Here is a 16,216-nt window from a genome sequence, read left to right on the forward strand (position 1 = left end):
TGGTAGATAGATTGGTGGAAGGACAACAGAAAGGGAATCAACATAACCTTTCTTAGAAGAATGTTCCAGAGTCTCAAAGAGGCTACCCAGAAACCCCCTCTTGCATCGACATCAAGTGTATTGCCGAAGCTCACAGGATTAAAATCTCCTTAATACATGTGATACAAGACATGACTCAAAACACTGTTAAATCATAATTTGGACAAGCATGGCTGTTTGAAGGATCATGCAATGGAATTCAGGGTGTGACCTTCCAGTTTACCAAGCATGAACTACTAAAACTGTTCACCTCTGGTCATCATCAGGTTCATCATCATCAACAACAGCAACAAGAACAATAATAACAATACATCTTTTCACTGAGAATAATACCCCTTCTTACAACCCCGTTCAGTGTGATCTCAGGAATTTATTTCTCAAAAACACAAGAATATTAAAGGGACAGGGACAAGGGGAGATATTGAATTAGAACTACCTATTTTGGATTTTAAAAAATTCCATGAAAATATAGTTTTTAAAAAGTTCATAATCACTATTAGGATACACTGAGTGCTCTTCAGAGATGGAATTTTCAGATTTCTTGGACTACAAACCCCATAATTCTCTATTTTAGGAGTCTTACCTGACAGACAACTGACACCTAAATGTGGATCATTCAGAAATGTCTGAATTTGATGGTTTTGAAGCTGAGCTAGACCTAGCAGTACATGGCTTCCAATTCAGAAAGAAAGCTTCAAGCTAGCATTGAGGCAGGAGCAGAAGGTTGGGTGTAACTAGGCTTAGCTCAGCCTCAAATCACTTATGTCCAGATGAAATTTTCTTTCATGTAATTTGAATCCATTACATTAGATGCTGCCTTCTGGATCTACAGAAGACAAGCTTGCTTCATCTTCCCTGCAACAGCACTGCTTGCATAACATATATTTTCACTCAACTTTGTGTCTTGCATTGCACTGACCTCTGTTTTGTGATGAGCCAGCGGAAGGTAAACATTGTCTAAACTCATATCTCTGAGGCAAAAACACTGAAGGAGGAAAAAGGGCCTATTATTTTCCACCAGTGAGCTGAACATTTTATCCAATTTGATTCCACCTCTTCTAAAATGGGAATTCAGAAGGGGGAAATAAGAAAACCCTCCAGGAGGCATAAAGGAAAGCAAGTAAAATGATCATAATGTTTTTATAACATTAACAGGGTAGGAAATAACAGGGATATTATATCAAATTTAATTCTAGGCATAACAGCATAGAAGTTATGGTAGTTATGGTAGTTATACAGATGGAGTGGTAGCATCTTATGTCAGAGAGAACTAATGGCCTTGTGTTTCAGACTTGACAGTATTGAATTAGCTGGGTTTTAAATACTTGGCTGAATTGTCTCCTATTGTGGTGTTGAAGTGAAGATGTTTCTGTTGCCTTCTGCTGAAACAACTTTTGGAGACTTAAGTTGCACTTACAGTGGTGCCTCGCTTAACGACAATAATCCGTTCCAGGAAAATCGCCGTTAAGCGAAAACATTGTAAAGCGGAAAAAACCCCATTGAAACGCATTGAAACCTGTTCAATGCGTTCCAATGGGGTAAAAACTCACCGTCTAGCGAAGATCCTCCATACAGCAGCCATTTTCGCTGCCTGTATAGCGAGGAATCAGTCCCTAAACACAGCAGGGAGCCATTTTAATCACCCGGTGGCCATTTTGAAACCACCAATCAGCTGTTTGAAAAACGTCATTTTGCAAAGAATCGGTTCCCAAAGCAGGAAACTGATCATTGCAAAACAAAATTCCCCCATTCAGACCATAGTTTTGCGATCGCAATTGTTATCGCAAAAAGATTGTCATAAAGCGGATTCGTTGTAATGCGGGGCAATCGTAAAGCGAGGCACGACTGTATTTGTTTCCTGCTCTTTGTCATCATCCACAAAGTTGAGCCTCTTTTCCTTTCCCTTTTCAGTGGTAGTGATGGTGGTAGAACCAAGAATATCTTAAGAGCCAGTATTTTAGAGACCAATGCAAACATTCCAAGCACAGATGATTAAATGAGAAGTAGCACTAAATAACATTCTATCTATAGTACATATTTCATTCATTGCACAGACCTGGCCTGAGGCATGTTGAAAGAAGCACCAGATGTTTCTTTGAGAAATGTATTTGTCTTTGTACAATGACAGATGCTTTTTGAAATCACAAAGTATGTAATAGCCGAGTTTGCCATTTGCAATCAGGAAATTCAATTTGTTTCCTTAAAGGCACAACTGAAGGGCAAAACATTCGTGTTTTACCTAAAAATGTTATATAGTTGAATGCTTTTTAAATGTTAACTACCAGTCCTGCCTTAACTTCTCTTCCTGCTTTTAAAAGAACAAAGGGGAAAGGTAGTTTCCAAACCACCCTAGATGTGAAGTATTCACTTTCACTGGGAAAGTAACAATGGCCCAGAATTCTCAAACTTAAATGCATCTTTCCTGTACTTCACCCTGATGACCTTATAAAGAAACATTTTCATAAGCTAGTGGCATTGCTACTGTTGGAATAAAGTGTCAGGCGAGTTTTAAGAACAACTGTAATTATTTCAATTATGTTTATTTGTTAGCCACATTTGTTTCCTATATTTCCACCAACGAGATCAAGATGATTTATTTATTTATTTATCTATTTATTTATTTATTTATTTATTTATTTATTTATTCATTTATTTATTTATTTATTTATTTATTTATTTATTTATTTATTTATTTATTCAATCATTCATTCATTCATTCATTCATTCATTCATTCATTCATTTATTTATTTATTTATTTATTTATTTATTTATTTATTTATTTATTTATTTATTTATTTATTTATACCCCGCCTATCTAGTCATTTCGACCACTCTAGGCAGCTTACAACATAAAGGATGATAGACATGATGACTCTTCTCTCCATAGTCCTCACAACAGCCCTATAAGTTGAAAAGGATTGACTACCCCAAAGTCACCCAAGGAACTGCATGATACCATAGAGATTGGAACCAGGATCTTCCAAGTCACAATCTGACACTCATGCCAGTATGACACACTGACTATCTCATGAAATACTGGAAGAGGTATCACTCTGGCCTATAACAAACCACTATTCTTGCTCATCCATTTGCAATGTGTCATGGGCCAAAATCCTATTGCATAGTGTAAGCAAATTCACAAGTTTCAATCTATCCTTCATGAACAAATTAAGAGCCTCTGCTACTATTTTCAGACATGTGTGTGCACAAACCAATTCAGTATGCACATGTGTTCCTGACAACTGTGGTGGGGAGTCTTTATTTACATGTGAGGAACACCCTGAAATTTAAAACTTTTTTCATTGGGTGGAATAAATAAATAAATAAATACAACTTTCTTTCTTTCTTTCTTTCTTTCTTTCTTTCTTTCTTTCTTTCTTTCTTTCTTTCTTTCTTTCTTTCTTTCTTTCTTTCTTTCTTTCTTGTTTACCTGCCCAGGTCCTCCCAACCCCTCATGTCTAGGCCTTCAGCATATAAATGCCATCCAAATGCTTGCTATGGGCATGAATTAAAAAGGGGGGGGGTTGACTACCCCATCTGATGGTATAAAGTCTCAATTTTTCTTTTGGTTCATCCCATTATTTCCAAGTCTATATCCAGGATCACAAGAAATTGCCTTCCCTCATTGGGGTTGGGCAATCATGTCAGTGAGCTCAACTAGCAAACATCTGACAAGGAAAAATATAGCTCCCTGACTGTCATGAATACTGAGAGATTTTTTTTCCTTCAAAGACTCAGATATCTTTGGGAAGAGGGAGGCATCCAAATGGTGCAGGGAGATCCCTGCGGCAAATTTGAAGGAAGGGACTCCATTCAGGGAGGATAGAAATACCGAGTCTGAGGGCGTTAGCTTGAGAGAAAAGGATACAAACTTGGAGGAGACCAGAGCTTAGAAAACTTACTTTTAGGAAACTTGCTCAATTTCTGCAGCCCTCAAAACAGCTTTGGCACTTCCACATTCTGGACACTGTAGACCATGAAGTAACTTTTTCAAGCTGTAGTAGAGATTGGGGAAGAATGTCGTTTTTTGTTAAACAAAAAGGCGCAACCTTCTACATAAATGAGACAGGAGGAACGTGAATTTGGAGGAAAAAAAATTAAATGTAAGAGACATTCCATCTGACAGATTTGTTCCTCCAGCTCCTGTTCTACAATGGTCTGGGTTTGAATCTTTGGTTATTCGACCATGTTAGCCCTGATTTAAAGTCATTACCTCTGCTCCACATCTTTTAAGAGCTGCATAGCAACAAATTACAACACGGTCCATTCCATGCTGGGAATTGCTATGCCTAATGGATTTGGTAATGTTGCATAGGTTGGCTAAAACTGCCCATTTTATTTTTTCACAGACCTCTCACTGTGTTTCAAAAATGGAACATGAGGAACTTGAACTGTTTTGCATTTTAACAACAACAACCACAAAAGTTGTGAGAACATGAAATTAACAGATTCGTCCATACCAGTTGGAGATTAACTGCTTCCCTCCAGATCTGGAGCAGGGAAAGAGGGAAGGTCTCATTTCGTCCAGGCAGGGCTTGCATGTGTTTCTGATGTTTGTCTCCAGTGTTTTCTTACTGCGTTGTCCTTTATGCTCTTTTTCTCTTTTTAACATAACGCTACGTGATGGGAAAATTTCACTCGTTTACACTAACCAATGGGACAGAGTTGTGTATCAGAATTAAACAGATATGCACGAAATTGTACCCAGATGTCTCTGGGTATAATTCTTATTTTAAGAAAATGAAAGATAAAAAACATGCACTGAAGGGTTTCTCAGCATGACCGTTTTAATTACTTTTTAAAACAAACTTCAAATGCGGTGCACATAAATTTAGCTAAGACTGGACTGGTGCTCGATGCCAGGTATGCAACAGAGAGACTTGGAGGCTGTGTGTGTGTGGTCTGCAGTAATTGCCTTTTGTTCGGCAGCATTTTAGAGAAAAAGCAAACAGAGTCGTTGGCTCACCGACTGAATCTCTACAAGCTACTACTTTTCTTGAAGGGAAAACAGAGGACGGAGGAAGAAGGAAGTTCCTTTTTTAAAGACTTGAGGTCCCAGGATCTTCCATACAACACAGTGAAATGAATGCTATTTCCAAGTTCAGGGTTGGAACCTCTTTGCCCGTCCTTGATCCCATTCTCTTTCGTTCGTTTAGTCATTTAGTCGTGTCCGACTCTTCGTGACCCCATGGACCAGAGCACGCAGGCCCTCCTATCTTCCACTGCTTCCCGTATTTGTGTCAGTTTCATGTTGGTTGCTTCGCAGATACTGTCCAGCCATCTCATCCTTTGTCGTCCCCTTCTCCTCTTGCCGTCACACTTTCCTAACATCAAGGTCTTTTCCAAGGAGTCTTCTCTTCTCATGAGATGGCCAAAGTACTGGAGCATCAGCTTCACGATCTGTCCTTCCAGTGAGCACTCAGGGTTCATTTCCTTTAGAATTGATAGGTTTGTTCTCTTTGCAGTCCAGGGGACTCTCAAGAGCCTCCTCCAGCACCACGATTCAAAGGCATCAATTCTTCAGCTTTCTTTATGGTCCAGCTCTCACTTCCATACATCACGACAGGAAAAACCATAGCTTTGACTATTCGGACTTTTGTTGGCAAGGTGATGTCTCTGCTTTTTAAGATGCTGTCGAGGTTTGTCATCGCTTTCCTCCCAAGAAGCAGGCGTCTTTTAATTTAATTCTCTAGTCAGAGCTTAATTTGGGGTGGAGTGGGGGAAACACAACTTCTTGCAGGACCACAACTGATGTAATCTCCCAAGGCCTAGTAAAAATTGTGCTATCTAGCCCCTGGTTAGCAAGCAGTACTAGGACAACATTCTCTGCTCTCTCTTCTTCTTGACCTTTGGCCACCCCAGTTCTGTTTTATTTATTATATTTGTTTTATGTGGAAAATTGCACATCACTCCATCACGGTCTACCAAAGTTGGCTAGCTTTACATTTGAAGAACCATAGGGATGGAACTACTATCAAGAACCTTCTCATTTTATGAAAGTATTCAGTAGCTGATGATGCAAGAGGTCCTGCTGGACTTCCTTTAAAACAGCATTCTGTGCAGACAAAATGTTTGGCTGGAAAATTACCAGTTAGTAACAAAGCAAGAACAGACAAACAGAGAGATATCGAAGGCAGAGATGCAGTTCTTATTCCAAGCTACAATAGGCCTATTGAATCAATGGAACTCTGGAAGTACCATTCAGACACAAACAAGGAAGAAGTCTGGAAAGTTGTTAAATCAACACTGATGGAAATTCAAAATTGATTCAATTGAAATGTGGTGCCGGAGGAGAGCTTTGCAGATACTGAAAGATGAATGAATGGATTGTTGATTGTTTGTTTGTTTGTTTGTTTGTTTGTTTGTTTGATTGATTGATTGATTGATTGATTGATTGATTGATTGATTGATTGATTATACTGCTCCATTAGTGCACCATACTATTGTGGGCAATGTACAGTATTTCTAGAAACAAGAAAGCATCACACCATGACACAGCAGAGTGGTTCACAACAACAACAAATGTGAAATCATAAAGCATGAAAACAATTTTAGTTAAAATAGTAGGAAGAAATGGTTCAAAAAGCAATTGCAAAATTGGGACCAAAAATCTCATAAAAGCTTAAAGATGAAAAGAGTTCTTCCTGTTGTTGAGAAGACCAAAATACTGGTACCCGGAAATCCTCTGAGAAATTTCCATGGATGGTGTGCCATCATAGGAAAGACCTCCAAGCAAGAGCACGGCACAACAATGTGGATTACAAGCTTGCTTACTTTTCAAACCGTACTTGGCTTGAATTCTACTCTGAGTTGTACTGTACTTGAATTGTACTCTGAAATTAACTGGGAGAAGCTCAGCAGTTCCTCAAGTGCTGGTGTGATATATTCCCTTCGCCAGAGTATGGAAAAGTTCTTTTGGGGGGATATCGAGCCCTCGGTCAACACGGCTACTGGCCATGGTGGGGAGGAAGGTTTCTAGGGGTTATAGCACAAAGGATAACTTTTCTAAGCACTAACCTTCACTCAGCCCCTTCCTGGAAACTTAGCAGCTGTATTTTTGGACCAATGATTGCTTCTGAACTGCTTTCAAAAACAGCACCATGTACAATGCATTGGAATTATCTAGCTGGAACAAGTCTCTCTTATTCTTTTTTCTGGTGTGCATGCTGCATTTTGTGGTTCCAATATATCCAGTATACTCCTGCAGTGGTGAGGGGGTCCCTTTTGTCCTTTGCTGACCGTAACATTTGTTGTATTTTTGTAGTGGGTCTGAATACTGTTCGTAGGTTGTGTTTTTTCAAAAGTTTCCCCATATTTCACACCAGACTCAAAGAACATGAGAGACACTACAGACTAAAACAACCAGAAAAATCGGCATAGCTGAACATGCCCTGAAACAAGCTGGACATGAAATTCTATTTCAAAATACTGAAGTACTGGACAACACCAGCAATCATTATGTTAAGACTGCACAGGGAAGCCAATGAAATTCAAAAACATCAGCTTAAAAAAAAAAAAGAAGAAAGTTAAAAACTCAACAAGGCCTGGCTCCCAGCACTGAAAAATACAGTCTGCAAAAGGTCAACGAACTCTATCCAACCACAAGGACCAGGGATCACTGCATATAAAAGACCAGCTAATGACACCCATCAATCACAGTGACAGATCATCTTTCTCCCTCATCACGACAATACACCCACAACAAAAAACACACTGATCACCATAATCACCCATCTCCTGAAAAGGACAAAAGCTGATCCCACAGCTATAAATCCCAACTATCCAACAAACTGCAACAGAGCACAGTCAGAGTTTGGACTCCTGTCCTCTGAAGACGCTGGCCACAGAGACTGGTGAAACATTAGGAAGAACAACCTTCAGAACATGGCCAAAGAGCCCCAAAACCCCACAACAACCCTCAGAATATCCTTTATTTGAAAAACTGAATCTGCTGCCTTCTTTATCTCAAGCCTTCTGGTAAGACACATGGCTGCATTCAGAGATTTTTTTTAATGTTTCACACACTCGCACCTCTGTTTTGTTTTATGGCATTGATTCAATCATTCTGAAAGTTCAGTTCAGCTTCAGACTCTTTGGGGGCATGACCTCTCAGTTCCTTCATTCTGTGCTGAGGCTGACATATTGACAAGCAAGTGCTAGATGCCAGCTCTGTGCACTCCAAGTTGGCAAGCTAATTCAAAACAGCAAGGCTCACATCAAACAGCCATTTTTTGGGAGATCCCATTTTTCCTTTCAAGGGGGGGGGAGAACGTTAAAAGCATGACCCCAAGTAACTTAATTTTGGCAGATACATAAGCTCTACTCAAAGGTCCTGAAGTGACTCTCGAAAGTTCATGGCTGTTTAAATAGAAGAGTGATGCAAGTGTATACGTTTGCATGACATCTCCCTGGGAAACACTTTTATGTCTTCTCTCTTCATGCCTGCTCAATTTTGTTATTGTTTTTGGCACTTCTCCTTGGCATGGGATGACAGCTTATGTCAGTGAGATCAATGAAGGCTTTGTTTTTGGTTTTTTGGTTTTGTTTTTTTACCAAAGAATCAGTGACTTTAAATCATTCCCTCTATAGCTTGCTTCCTTTTATTTCTCTCTATAACTAGGTCACCTTAAAGATGTTCTATGTTCAGGGCTTTCCCCTAAAATGAGGTGTTTTCCTTACAATTATGTCTTCTTTGGGGAGGGGACATAATTTCAGTCATGTCTCCTTAAAACTAGATATTGCTAGCTTGAAACATTAAACCAGTTTGTGCGGATCAATGTAGACATGTGACAAAAAAAGGTAATTGTGAAATTATAATCAAATTGAGACTACATAACATGTAATAATGGGCTCAAGTTACAGAAAGCCAGATTTAGGCTGAATACCAGGAAAACATTCTTACCTGTTAGAATCATATGACAACAGAACCAATTACCTTGGGAAGTGGTGAGCGCTCCAATGCTGGAGGCATTCAAGAGAAAATTGGACAACCATCTGTCAGATGTGCTTCCATTTGGAATCCTACATTGAGCGGGGATTTTGACTCAATGACCTTATAGGCCCTTTACGACTCAATCATTCTACGTTTCTATGATATTTTGGTTCCATTCATTTTCCTAAAAATAGAACTTAAGGCATGGCTAACAATTCAAAGAGTAACCTAACAGAGCAACTGGGCTGTGGAATGGGAGAGAATGTCCTTGGCAAAGCATCCCTCATCCAATCCCATTCTCCACAGCTATTGTTGCCTGAATCTGCAGTTTCACCGTCCTCTTTTAATGTGCTGCTGTAACGGATGAGAAGTGGGGTGTACAGCAAAACACAGCTACCAATATGAGCAGTCTTGAAGAGGCAGAGACCCTATGCCTTGTCCTGAGAAAGGTGCAACATGGGGGTAGATGGCCAATCATACATAGGTGCAGAAAAGTTATTTTATTTGATTGGGGTTCACAGAACCACTGTGCCCCATACAATGTAGCCACCAGCTAAGCTGGCTATGGGAATCTAGGGATCACATTTCAGTAAAGAAACTTTCCTCAGCACTACATATGCTGTGGCTATATTTACCCAGTTGCATCCTGCAAAGGAGACTTGTTGAAAAAACAGCCATGGCAATTGCTTTGTGTTTGGGTGAGAAGTGGTTAACTGATGAAGCAAGGAGTCAAGTCCTAGGATGTCTCTTACTTGGAGTCACTTATGAATGGTACTGAGCACAAGAGGGGATCCTGTAGATCATCTTGACTGCTAACATTGGTGTCATCAACATTTAGGCTGGCCTTTTCTATGTAAAACTTGGTATCCTTTTTTTCTGCTGGCAGGGTGGCACAATATTGTGCAGCCAGGCCAGGCCAATTCCCACCATTTTGAAAGCACTATATCCCACATACATAAACTGGTGTGTGTGTGTGTGTGTGTGTGTGTGTGTGTGTGTGTGTGTGTGTGTGTGTGTGTGTGTGTGTGTGTGTGTGTGTGTGTGTGTGTGTGTGTGTGTGTTTTAAAGATTGAGTAGATATAGTGGCCACTTTTAAAAGAAAAACAGAGCCACTCTAGTAACTCAAGTTCCCCTTTCAGAGAGTCAAACTATGTGCCACACAGTAAAAAAGGGAATTCCTCAAATGTTATCATAGCAAGAGCTTTGCACACATTCCACAGTTTGCAATTAACTTGCTTTGTTTCATTATCGGGTTTGTGGCTGTATACCTGGGTTTCACTTGCAAATCTGATTTTTCAGTCACAAGAATCTGCTGGAATCATGTCTCTGAAACATTATCAGACATTTCAGCTAGAATCACATGTTATCTGTAACATATAACTTGGCCCCAAAGTATACAATCTGTGGCTGAAATGCTATTGCTTAGTGTAGTAATAGTTCAGAGGGCCAACTAGAGTAGGCCCTCTGAATCAGGGAAAGAAGCAAAGGAGCTGACTCATCAAAACCCATCTGATTCAATGGGTGCATTCCAGCTGCAATTTACTACGCTAAGCAACAGGATTTCAGCCCATGACAAATGTAGATCATAGTTCTATGCCAGAAAAGTGAACTGTTGCATCTCATGGGACTCAGGCTGTGGTTCTGTAGATATGTGTATTTGAGAATAAGCCCCAAGGAGCTCAGTAAGGCTTAGTGTAGAGCACTATTGCATGATTAATCCCACTGAAAGATGCATAGGAGGCGTGGGTGCGGCCGCAATGGCATCAGTAACCCTGCTCTGCATTTCTCTGCAGCTTCTGTTTAATAATATAATTTCCTCTGGGCTGCAGGTTATCAGAGACACATTTTTGCAAAGCAGGCTGTGGCAGGCAATTACCGATCCCCAAAGGCATTTCTTCTTTCTCATGACAAAAGAGAAAATGGCTGGTTTGTCAACATTGCTTTTAAGGAATGGTTTCATTCAGGTGAAAAACATTGGCCATGTAATTTCTTGGGGAGTCATCAAAGCAACATGGATGCTGCAGAACAACAACAACAACAACAACAACAACAACAAATTAAATCGAAACAAAAACCAAGTTTAATTTATGTCACATCCAACCATTCTGTTACATCCAAACAAAGTCTGAGCAAATTTTATAAGATATACTAAGTGTAAATATGCACTGTAGGAGCCTTGTGGAGCAATGGTTAAGCTGCAGTACTGCAGTGAAGACTCTGCTCCCAACCTGAGTTTGAACCCAAACACCTCAGGTAGCCAGCTCCAGGCTCAGCTTTCCATCCTTCTGAGATTGGTGAAAAAAAGTAACCATCTCATTTGGGGAGTGGGAGAGCAATGAATAATTAAAATTGTAAACTGCCCATAACGTGTTTTAAATATAATATGTAAAGCAGCACACTTTGCTTTCTTCTTGACTGGTTGTTTTTGTATCTTGCATTACATCCAGTGAGTGCAAAATGGTGTAAATCGTGCTCCACCTACAGCCTCACTTTATTCTCAGAATATCCCTGTGAAAAGGTTCAGGCTGGGGGCCTGTGACTGTCCCAGTCACCTTTAAAGTTTCATGTGGGGATTTGAACCCAGATTTCCTGAATGTAGGCATAGGCATAAACATTTGTGTATGTGTATGTGTGTGTTCACCTAGGATTGTGCAGAGCATGGGCTGCATGTGGCCCACAAAGAGCTCAACTGAACACACAATTTGTGATGGATGAATTACCCTTGGAACTGTATTCCAGGGCTAACATCTCATTCAGCTTTTGTTGTTGACTTTTGACTTTCTGGTGAAATTCTTTTTGCTACGTGGTAGAAATATAGAGATTCACAGAGGAGAATGTTCTCTAGAGCCCAACCCTTTCTCATTAACTGGCACTTCAGGTCTCAGTAAGGTACTCTGAAACATTTATAGGAGAAAGAATAAAAAAACACTACTTACAGTTGCTTGAATTTAGAGACTTTCGCATGCTGCACTCTTTTTTCACACATATTTAGCAACCAAATGAATAGATCAACAGCAAACAAAATAACCACTACCAACTGAGGAAAGAGAGGGGAAAGAACACTCAACAAAGAGGCAGGTCTCTCTCTCAATTCAAAGGCTGGAATGAACGATTCCAGTCACACAAACTACAGACATCATATTTACAAGTTTACTTGGAAGTAAGTCCTGTCGGAAACAACAGAACTTTCTTTGAATAGAAACGTAGAGAAATGCACTGGATAAATGATGAGCAGTTATCAACAAGAAGTGTCTGATTCTGCTTCTTACTATTGTAAATTTAAATATTTACCTAGATGATTTGTTGAAGTATTTTCCATAAGTGCCACAAAAGGCATTTAAACTTAGAAAAGATTCCAAGTTCAAGGCCAAGATTTTTTTTCCTTTGAATGAAATAAAGTTCCTTGTAATTTTCATGCCAAGCTACACAGTGCTCTGCAGTCTATCTTCTGTCATCAAAGTTGATATGTTTACTCTCCTAGCGGTCTTGTGTAGTATAGAAATACCACCACCGTGCTCTCTTGATCCAATTTTTCCTTCTTTCAGCGACTGTGCTTTTCAAAATGACATCCAACCGAGTACAGATTTCTCTCCTTACATTCAGCCATATCAAAAGTGATTGTCAAAGAAATGGCTGCCATGAGGCTGTCATAGAGAATTTCAGCCAGTTAATCAGACGGGGGGGGGGGAGGGCGGCGGGAGGAATCCAAACCAAAAGGCATTTCTCAGTAATAAGCTGTCCTGAACTTTCAGACTTACTAAGCAAGACTGTTATTTCAGTTTTGATGTACTGTTTAGGGATGTGAATCTCATAGCCTCTCATTCTCTGTGATAAACTGAGCAGGGAAAAGTCCCTCTTTGTTCCCACAGTGAGATTTCTCTGTGCATGGTGGCTTTTTGGGTTTTTTTTTTTTTTAAAACTTTCCTGAGTAAACTCAAAGGAAATTTTGTAATGTATCTCAGATATTTTGTGGTTTATTTTTTTGCCAGCAGAAACAGAAAACTATCTCTGGAGACACAAGTGATGAAACTGAGTCTGTCCTATGTTGGGCACAACATGTGATGGCAGGATTCTCTGCAAAAGACAATAATGTTGGGAAAGATTGAAGGCAGCAGGAAAAGAGGAAGACCAAATTTGAGATGGATTGACTCCCCCTAAAGGAAGCCACAGGCTTGAGTTTGCAAGAACTGAGCAGCACTGTTGAGGACAGGACATTTTGGAGATCACTTATTCACAGGCTCGCCATAAGTCACAGGCAACTTGATGGCATGTATCAACAACAAATAGATCATTCAGTTCCCTGTAAGAATTTAAACAGATCTCTGCAAACTCTATACTTAGGAAACACTATTCCTAGATTTAGTGCTGCTCCTCTCCTTTTAGTTGCTTTGAGGTTTCTGTACTTAAATGTCAGATTTTTCCTCTTTTCTGCATCAAGCTCTATCCATTTGTTGTTGTTTATTCATTAAGTCATGTCCGACTCTTCGTGACCCAATGGACCAGAGCACGCCAGGCCCTCCTGTCTTCCACTGTCTCCCGGAGTTTGGTCAAATTCATGTTGGTAGCTTCGGTGACACTCTCCAACCATTTCATCCTCTGCTGTCCTCTTCTCTTGCCCTCACATTTTCCCAACATCAGGGTCTTTTCCAGGGAGTTTTCTCTTCTCATGAGGTGGCCAAAATATTGGAACCTCAGCTTCAGGATCTGTCCTTCCACTGAGCACTCAGTGCTGATTGCCTTCAAAATGGATAGGTTTGTTGTCTTTGCAGTCCAGGGGACTCTCAAGAGTCTCCTTCAGCACCACAATTCAAAAACATCAATTCTTCGGCAGTCAGATTTCTTTATGGTCCAGCTCTCACTTCCATACATCGCTACTGGAAAAACCATAGCTTTGATTATGCGGACCTTTGTCGGCAAGGTGATGTCTCTGCTATCCATTGCTTCTCATAAATTGTTGTTTTCAGTCAGTGGCAAAGAGATTTCTCCATCTCTCTTTCTCACACAGATACATATTTTTATTCATTTAACATTTAGTGAATAAGAATTGCTTCTATTAACCACAGCAAACATTTAAGAGCCAACATTCCCTTAACTGGTTGAGCTTCAATTTAATGGCAAAAGAGCATTTAGTATTTGACCTCTGGTCGAAGTCTGATTGAGTAATAGTGGAAAGAGTTTCAATGCACACTTTCATATGCTACCAGCTGCCATTATTTATTTGAATTCATTGTGACTCATCCAGTCAATATAACTATTTCCCCCATTTTTTTCATAGTTATGCTTACTTGTCTGATTCTTAATTAGAGACAACCATGTTGAGGAAGTATATAATATATATTTTTAAAGGGCGAATTACTCATTCAAATGGCACAGTCAGCAGGTTCTGGCTAGGAAAAGTAAATGTACTTTCCTGACCTTTGACAATGAAAGGTCTGTGAAACATACTGAGCAGCAAATACCTACTTATGATTTCTAAGCCATTGAAATTTAGCGTGAAAATTGAATTATCATGAATGCCCAATTTGTATTTTGGGATTTACATTGAAATGTAGCACTAATGTGCTACCTGTCCAAATCTTATGAGGAATTAACTAGAATGAAGACTGTTGAACATTAAAGAAATCTTGGTTGATGAATCTTTTGGCTGAAATCTTGTTTGTGGCACAAGCCTTGTAGTAAATTTGAAGCCATATTTCCTTGATAAACAAAGTGCTCCCCCTTTCCTGAGAATCGCCACAGAGACACTTTGCATATCAAGCAAGAAGATTTCTCTCTTTGGGCTTTAGTTACAAAAGTTTGTGTGTGAATGCATAATTTTTCTGAGTTGACTGCTTTTGCTTTGAAGAAATGCATATCTGGAAGGAAAACATTTCATCACCTTCTAATTGCAAAGCTAACAAAGCTCACCTAGTATGGCCCAGACTTGGCATTGCTACATATTTGAAAATTGTGTGTGATAAAGGAAACTATTATTAAGGTAAATGAACAGACCCACTCCCTCTATCCACTGCCAGGGCACTGGTATTACTGGCTAGATGCCATTTTCAATACAATGCCTCAGCAAAATCTGCAGGCTGTTCCCCCACCCCCCATTTGTCATTGGCAGCATTTGATTGGCTTCTACATTTCTTGGATCTGAGCTGTCTTTTCAGCTTCCTACATTGTCTGAGTACAGTACTTAAAAGCCCACTACACAAGAAGACATAACCTCAAAATGAGCCCACTAGACAGTGTCTGTGCCGTTTGCTATGAGTAGCATCTGGTGTGACAGAACACACTTCGTAAGCAGAATGAGACAAGAAAAGAGAAAAGTGAACACTTTTTTCCCAGTTTGACCTTGCCCTGGAGCTAAAATTAAAATCTCCGTAGGCTCTACTTAACATCACACAAGGTTTAGACAAACAACTTGTCTAACTTTCTTGGAGGCGATACATCTTAATAGTGAGAATAATAAGTCCCCCCCCCCTTTAGCTTCTCTTAATAGTGAAAAAAATAGGGATTTTTCCCTTGTAATTCTGGATCTTCATAAGCTCCCACATTTCGTTCGTCAAGCTTTGTGTCCTGTATTTGGAAAACGACGTGAGGCAGCCTTCCCTATCTTCAAATGCATTTTGAAAAGTTACATTGTAATAAACCTGAGCTTTAATAAATTATGTTAAACAAATACCTAATCTAGTAATTTGCATTTTAAGAAATTATATTTTGTATGTAATTACTTGGAAGACTAGAAAAGAGCAGGAACTGGTGTCTGCTTCTCTTTTTGGTCCTTCCCCCCCCCCCCTTAAGAGTATAGGTTAGAAAGGTCTAGAGTAGAGATGGGGACGAATATAAAAACAGATTGGTTTTTCCGACGAATATAGCCGATTCATTAAATATTAGTCGATCTCTATTTGTGGGTTCCAGTTGTTGTTGTTGTTTAGTCATTAAGTCGTGTCTGACTCTTTGACCAGAGCATGCCAGGGCCTCCTGTCTTCCACTGCTTCCCAGAGTTTCGCCACAAATACGAAGGGACGAATATTTACCTGTTTTATCCATCCTTTGTATTAAAACAAACAAACAAAAAACCATTCTGCCTACCAGCTGCCAATCAGCTGATCGGTGACAGAAAAACAGCCACCCAATACCACAGCCTACCCCCCTTCCTTTCCCTATTTTAGGCCCCACACCACATCATGCCACCCCCACCAACATCGTCTTACCTTAATCTCTGCTGCCAAGGTCTTGTGGCCTGGCAGCAATGCATG

This window comes from Pogona vitticeps, chromosome 6, assembly GCF_051106095.1.
Source record: "Pogona vitticeps strain Pit_001003342236 chromosome 6, PviZW2.1, whole genome shotgun sequence".
NCBI classification, from domain to species: domain Eukaryota; kingdom Metazoa; phylum Chordata; class Lepidosauria; order Squamata; family Agamidae; genus Pogona; species Pogona vitticeps.